Genomic DNA, 6512 nt, shown 5'->3' on the forward strand with positions numbered 1-6512 from the left:
GAGAGAGAGAGAGAGAGAGAGAGAGAGAGAGCGAGGGAGAGAGAGGGGGGGATCACTTATTCCTCCGCTGCCATATGGTCGCACGGTGGATGGGGATGGGGAAGAGGAGGGGGGGAGGGGGCATCCATCTGTCCTGAACTCGCTTGCCTCGTTTGTTTGCCTTACCCCCCTGCACCCTATACCCACTACCCCGCCTCCCCTTCAACCCCCCGCTATGCGCCCCCCTTCCCGTCCTTTCCCTTCTCCCTCCTTCACCCCCTCCCTCACTCTCACAACACCAGAATGATTGTAAACACTCCCCTTGTCTAGAGAACAGTCTCTCTCTCTCTCTCTCTCTCTCTCTCTCTCTCTCTCTCTCTCTCTCTCTCTCTCTCTCTCTCTCTCTCTCTCTCTCCCCAGTTTCTCTAATGTTTCTCGACCCCCCAGTTTTCCCCAAATCATTTCGACTGGGAAAATATGTCTAAAATAGGACTGACTTAACACTTCCTGTCTTGTAATTGACTCAACATCCATAAAAAGAGGGAGAGAGGGAGGGAGGGGGAGGGGGAGGGGGAGGGGGAGGGGGAGGGGGAGGGAGAGCGGGGAGGCGAAGGAAAACTCGTAACTCGCGATAACATCCCAGTTGCGTTTACACTCCGCAAACATATTTTACATATGTACCGGAAGTCACTTTTTTGAAGAGGTGGATAGGAAGGAGTTAGGGAGGGGAGGGAGAGAGGGGAGGGGAGGGGAGGGAGGAGCGGTCGTCACCAAAATATGCAACGATTTTCCTCTTTTCCTCCTTGCCTTGCTTGCTTTATCGAATTTTCTCCTCTCTCGCCAATTCCGGGCATCCAAACCCGTGCATAAGTGTGGGAAATGGGTGGGGTGGGACGAGGAGGGTAGAGGGGAGGGGGGGAGGGGGTCGCAGATTCTCGTGGCCATATATATCCGAACACGAAAGCATTTTCACACGCACATCGACGCCCACGCCCATATCTTCAAGCCATCATCAATCTCCGCCGCTATTAATTAACAGGCTCTCGACATGGCAACACCAACAGACGCTGCCGTTTCCCTTTCTTCCCTCTCTTCTCGTCCCCTTATTCTCCTGTCTCATCCTCCTTCCCCTTTCTGTTTCCTTCAACCCCCCCCCCCCTTTTCTACCCCTTTATTCCCATTCTCCCCTTCCCATTCCCTTCTCCTCCTCTACCAGAGAAGGGAAGGATTCCATTTAACCCCCCCGTCCAGACGCGCAAGCAGGCCAGCAGGTCCAGGCTGGGGCAGGCGCGGCCGGCGGCGTCCCGAACCGAGCAGCCGCTGATATTCACGCGGCAAACCGTCGCAACAAAAAGCCGACCGCCCTTCGCACTTCCCGTCCCCCCCCCCCCCCCTATGGTCTCCGTCCAGCGTCGAAGTTTCCCCTCTTTGGCCTCCACACCATCCCCCCCTTTCCCCTCCCCCCCTCTCCAACTTTTCGCCAAAGGAGAAAGAGAAAGAAAGGAAGGAAGGAGGGGAAACAGATGAAACAATGAGAAAGAGACGCAAAGAAGAGGACGAAGGAGACGAAATCGGCTCCCTGGCATCTGCATCAGCGCACGTGTCCGCTTTCTGCTGCAACAGCCTTTCGGCGCCCTCACTCGCGCCCCTGCGCCCTGATCCTCGATCGCCAGTGAAAATAGAAGACGAAGAAAAAGAAGAAGTGGAAAAACTGCCCGTCCCCCGCACACCAACGTTGCTCCTCCAAGCACCCCGCGCCCGCTATCTGCGCGTGTAAACACAGAGTCCCACAGGCAAAGAAGCCAAGCAGCAGCGCCTCCTCGGCCTCATCCATCTACAGTCTGGCATCATCACCGTCTTCCTTCCTCTTCATGCTAGCACATTCCTCACGTACTACATTATTTAATTCATTCTCTCCAACGTTCCTCTCTCCTTCCCCTCCCTTCCACCTCCCGGGCAGCCTCGCCTACCCCTCTCCATTCCCTCGCCCTCACGCCCCCCTCCCCTCCCCTCCCCCTCCCCGCCCGGGCCGCATAATCCTCGCGTCGCCGGCCGCCCGCACCGCGCCAGCCTCCTGAAGCAAATCGGGATCAACCCACGGCGCCCATTCAGGAGCAGGACCCCCCTCCCCCCATCCCCCCCTCCCCTTCCCGTCTCGGCCTCTCCCTCCAACTCTCATTTCCTCTCCTTTATTTTTTTTTTTTTTTTATATCTACTTCATCAATTCCATTTTCCCTTCGCCTCATTTCCTATTAGCGCTACATTTTTTCTCAGACTTCCATTAATATTCCCCCCTCTCCTCTCTCCTCTCCTCTCCTCTCTCTATGTTCCCCAATTCCTTCCCCGCTTTCTATCATTCCTCTCCCTATTCAAGCCCTTCCGTGAAATTCTACGCTCCCCCCCCGCCCTCTTTCCTACCCTGCCTTTCGTCTAACCCACCTATCCCACCCTTCCTCTCCCTCTGCCCCCTATCCTCCCCTCCCCTGCCTTCCCTCTTCCCTCCCCCTCCCCCTCCCCCTATATCCCTATTAACGAGACCTATCACCGCCATCTCGCCCGTGAGCAATTACAAAGGGCGCCGATACATGCGGGCAGGCGGGCGCGCGCGCGAGGGAGGGTGGGAGGCCTGGTCCCTTAATAGCTACATACATGCGCACGCACACTATTTACGGAAAGGGGGGGGGGGGTAAAGGAATAAGCGAGGAAACGGAAAATGCGAGGTGGTGGGAAGGGAGAGATAATGAGATAATGAGAGAATGAGAAAGAGAAAATGAGAGAGAGAGAGAGAGAGAGAGAGAGAGAGAGAGAGAGAGAATCGATAACAGACCCTCCTCCTTTCCCCCTTCTTCACACCTTTCACATGGATATATTAATAGCATTTCACGCATGCGATACAGCTGCCCAACATGGACCTAATAGGACCCTCTATCTAAATATCTATCTACCAATCTATCTATCTATCCAAAATAAAAAGTACAACCCTAATTCAGAATTTGCCCCCCCCCCCCTTCCCGAGGACTCGCAATAACATCAACATTAATTGAATCTGAGTTTCCTTTGTTCCTATGTCTGCTCGACTCCATTAATAATAATCCCTATCAACGTCTCATTTTCTCCCTTTCTACATCCGTCTCACACGAACTCTTGACATACTCTTCTGTCCTCTTATTCTTATCACCACCATTCGATAACGAAAGAAAGAAAGAAAAAAAAAAAAAAAAAAAACAGAAATAGGGAAACACGAGCTATCAAAATAACATCAACAAAAACCGAACGGCAGAGAGAGGGAAGAGAACATCCCCCCCCCCCTCCTCCCCGTCAAGAAGAAAAAGGAAAAATAAATTCAAATTCGTGAATAAAATATGTCGCAATGTTCAAGCGGAAATAGCGAGTGAGCAAAGAGAGAGACGAGAGAGGGGGGTGGAGAGGAAGGGGGAGAGAGCGAAAAGGGTGGAGGAAAAAAAAAAGAAAAGAAAAAAAAGAGAAGGGGGGGGGGCAATCTATGGAGAGGGAACGTGGGAGTGAAAGGAGTGAGGGGAAGTGGAGGCTGACGAGGAGGACGAAGAGGGGAGAAAGGGGAGGTGACAAGGGGAGCGAGTGCTGAAGAGGGAAAGGTGAAGTGGCACGGAAGGGTGAAGGGAGATAGACAGGGGGCGAACAGGAGAGGGCAGAGTGAAGAGATAGGAAGGGGGGAGGAGGGGGGAGGAGGGGGGAGGAGGGGGGAGGAGAGGGGAGGGTAACTGACAGAAAGCCAGACAGACAGCGGGGAAGAAAGTGAAAATCTGTGAGAAGCGAGAGGGGCACGAGAGGGCGAGAGAAAGTGAAGGAGCGAGATAACAAGGGTGCGAAGATAGAGATGACAAGAGAAGGAGCCAGAGAGAGAGAGAGAGAGAGAGAGAGAGAGAGAGAGAGAGAGAGAGAGAGAGAGAGAGAGAGAGAGAGAGAGAGAGAGAGAGAGAGGTGGGGGTGGCACCAACCCACCGCATTCTTCCACCCACCAAGCATGGCATCCACAAGCCGCCAACCCACCAACCCCCTTTGTCTGCCACCTCGCCACCCACAACCCCCCCCCCGCCCCCCCGCCCCCCGACCCACTGCCCCCAGGGACGGACGGCCCAGCGGCTTCCCTTCGATTTTCCCGTCGCGCTTAAATGCCCTCAGGGCGATCCAATCAATAAGAGACTCATTCCGCGATCCAATGGGGGGGGGGGGGGGCAGGATGGGGGAGAAGAGGGGGAGGGAGGAACAATGTTTGGGTAGGGGGATGGGGAGGAGGGGGAGACTTCACTAACGAGTATGAAGAATAAAAGAAGAGAAGGAGAGGAAGAAAATTAGTGTGGATGTGAGGGAAGAATGATTAAAGAGGGTGGATTACGAATGGAGGAGATGGCAAAATAAGAGAAGGCAGAAGGGGAGGGGGGAGAGAAGCGTCTGCCTAATCTGGCGTTGTTGTTGTAAAGTTATCGATCTGCGGTCCCGGTTATCGGCGCGAGATTCGAGCCTCTGACAATGCTGGCCACGCGGACGCGCGCGCACTCTCACGTACACAGACACACAAAGACAATCTGTCTTTGTTTCTCTCTCTCTCTCTCTCTCTCTCTCTCTCTCTCTCTCTCTCTCTCTCTCTCTCTCTCTCTCTCTCTCTCTCTCTCTCTCTCACACACACACACACACACACACACACACACACACACACACACACACACACACACACACACGTTTGCGTCCCCATACACACGCAAACCCGATCGATACGGGATTCCCATTACCACAGTGAGCCATTCATTCATCGACAGCCTCTCACATGGGGCAGTGAAACCCCTTATCCTCCCCTCTCTAATTCTCCCTCTCTTTCCATCCTCTCTCCTCTTTATCCCCCCTTTCTTTCCTCTTCCCCCTTTATCCCCCTCTTTCCCCTCTCCCCTCCTCCCCCACTATCCCCCCTAGCCCCCGCTCCTTCCAGCCGTAATTAAAACATCAATTAGCCGTCCGCAAACCGCCACAATGAACACCAATCCCGTCGCCGCCTCACACCTCGCTGTCAATTCCAACGGCCAAAAATAACACTTCTCGCCACCCCCCCTATCCCCCGTCCCCTCCCTCCCTCCCTCCCTCCCTCCCTCCCACCCTCCCTCCCTCCCACCCTCCCTCCCACCCTCCCTCCCTCCCTCCCTCCCTCCCTCCCTCCCTCCCTCCCATCCATCCACCCACACGGTTCTCCGAATGCAACTTTCCCCCCCCATTTATCAAAAGACACTCAACACGTGATTTCGGCGATGCCACTGAGTCGCGGATGGGAGGAGTAAACCAACGGGAACACGAAGGAGAGAGGAAGGAAAAACGTGAGAGAAGGTAAGGAAGAGAGGAAAGAAGAGAGAGAAAATTAGGGGAAAGCCGGAGGTAAATAACCCATTAAGAAGAGAAGGAAATAGCATGTTAACAGGGAGAGAGAAAAACACATTACGACGAACGGGGGCGAGAGGGAAGAAAAAGGCTCATGAATGGGGAGGAAAAAAAGAAATGAAAAACACGAGGGGAAAAGAAAGCCCTAAATTGCACATGAGGGAAAGCTAAGGAGGAGAAAAAGAAATAAAACATAGAACAAGTGGAGAGAGAAAAAACGAGCATCACCAAGCTACAAGCTGTGTGAGAGAGAGAGAGAGAGAGAGAGAGAGAGAGAGAGAGAGAGAGAGAGAGAGAGAGAGAGAGAGAGAGAGAGAGAGAGAGGGGAGAGAGAGAGAGACGCAAGACTAAAGGACACCCCGCCCCCCCCCGTTCCCAGCGACCTAAGGAGGTGTGTGCGACACCTCATGACCCTACCGGGGAAAAGGAGAGCAAACACGATAGAATAAGAAACCAAGAAAGAAAAGGCAAGTAGTAATAAAACGAGAAGCAAATGTTAACAAAACAAAAAAACAGAGCTAAGAATGACAATGAATAAAAGGAAACAAAACAAAACAAAAAAAAGACAATCAACATTTGCATTGAAACCCTACCACCTCCCCCCGCCCCACTTCCCCTCTCCTTTTTTCCCCACCGAGAATAAACAAAAGCGTGAACCGGGAAGGCCGAATGAGTAAGCAACAAAGAACCCAAGACACAGACAGACCCTCACGACAGACAGACGGACAGACAGACAGACAGACAGACAGACAGACAGTGTGAATGAGCGAAGCCAAACACGCGAATCGTCACGGCTGACTCATCGATCCTGGTTGGGGAGGAGGGGGAGGAGGGGGAGAGGAAGGGAGAAAGAAGAAGAGAGATATAGAAAAAAAAGTAGGGAAGAGGGGGGGAGGTAGAACTAAAAACGGGTAGAGAACTAGAGATACGGAGAAAAATGAAGAAGGAGGGGAAAAAAATAATATGAAAGAAAGCGAGGGCGGGCGGTTGGAGCGTGCTAAGGGCGCGAGTATCGATCGAGAGGGAGGGAGGGAGGGGGGGGGGGTCGGGCGGCGATAAGGGCGGCCTCTTGTCTCCTGGGCCGGGATAATTGATGCCCGGGCGGACGCGGCCATATGTTGTCCGGCCGC

This window comes from Penaeus chinensis, chromosome 22, assembly GCF_019202785.1.
Source record: "Penaeus chinensis breed Huanghai No. 1 chromosome 22, ASM1920278v2, whole genome shotgun sequence".
Classification (NCBI taxonomy): domain Eukaryota; kingdom Metazoa; phylum Arthropoda; class Malacostraca; order Decapoda; family Penaeidae; genus Penaeus; species Penaeus chinensis.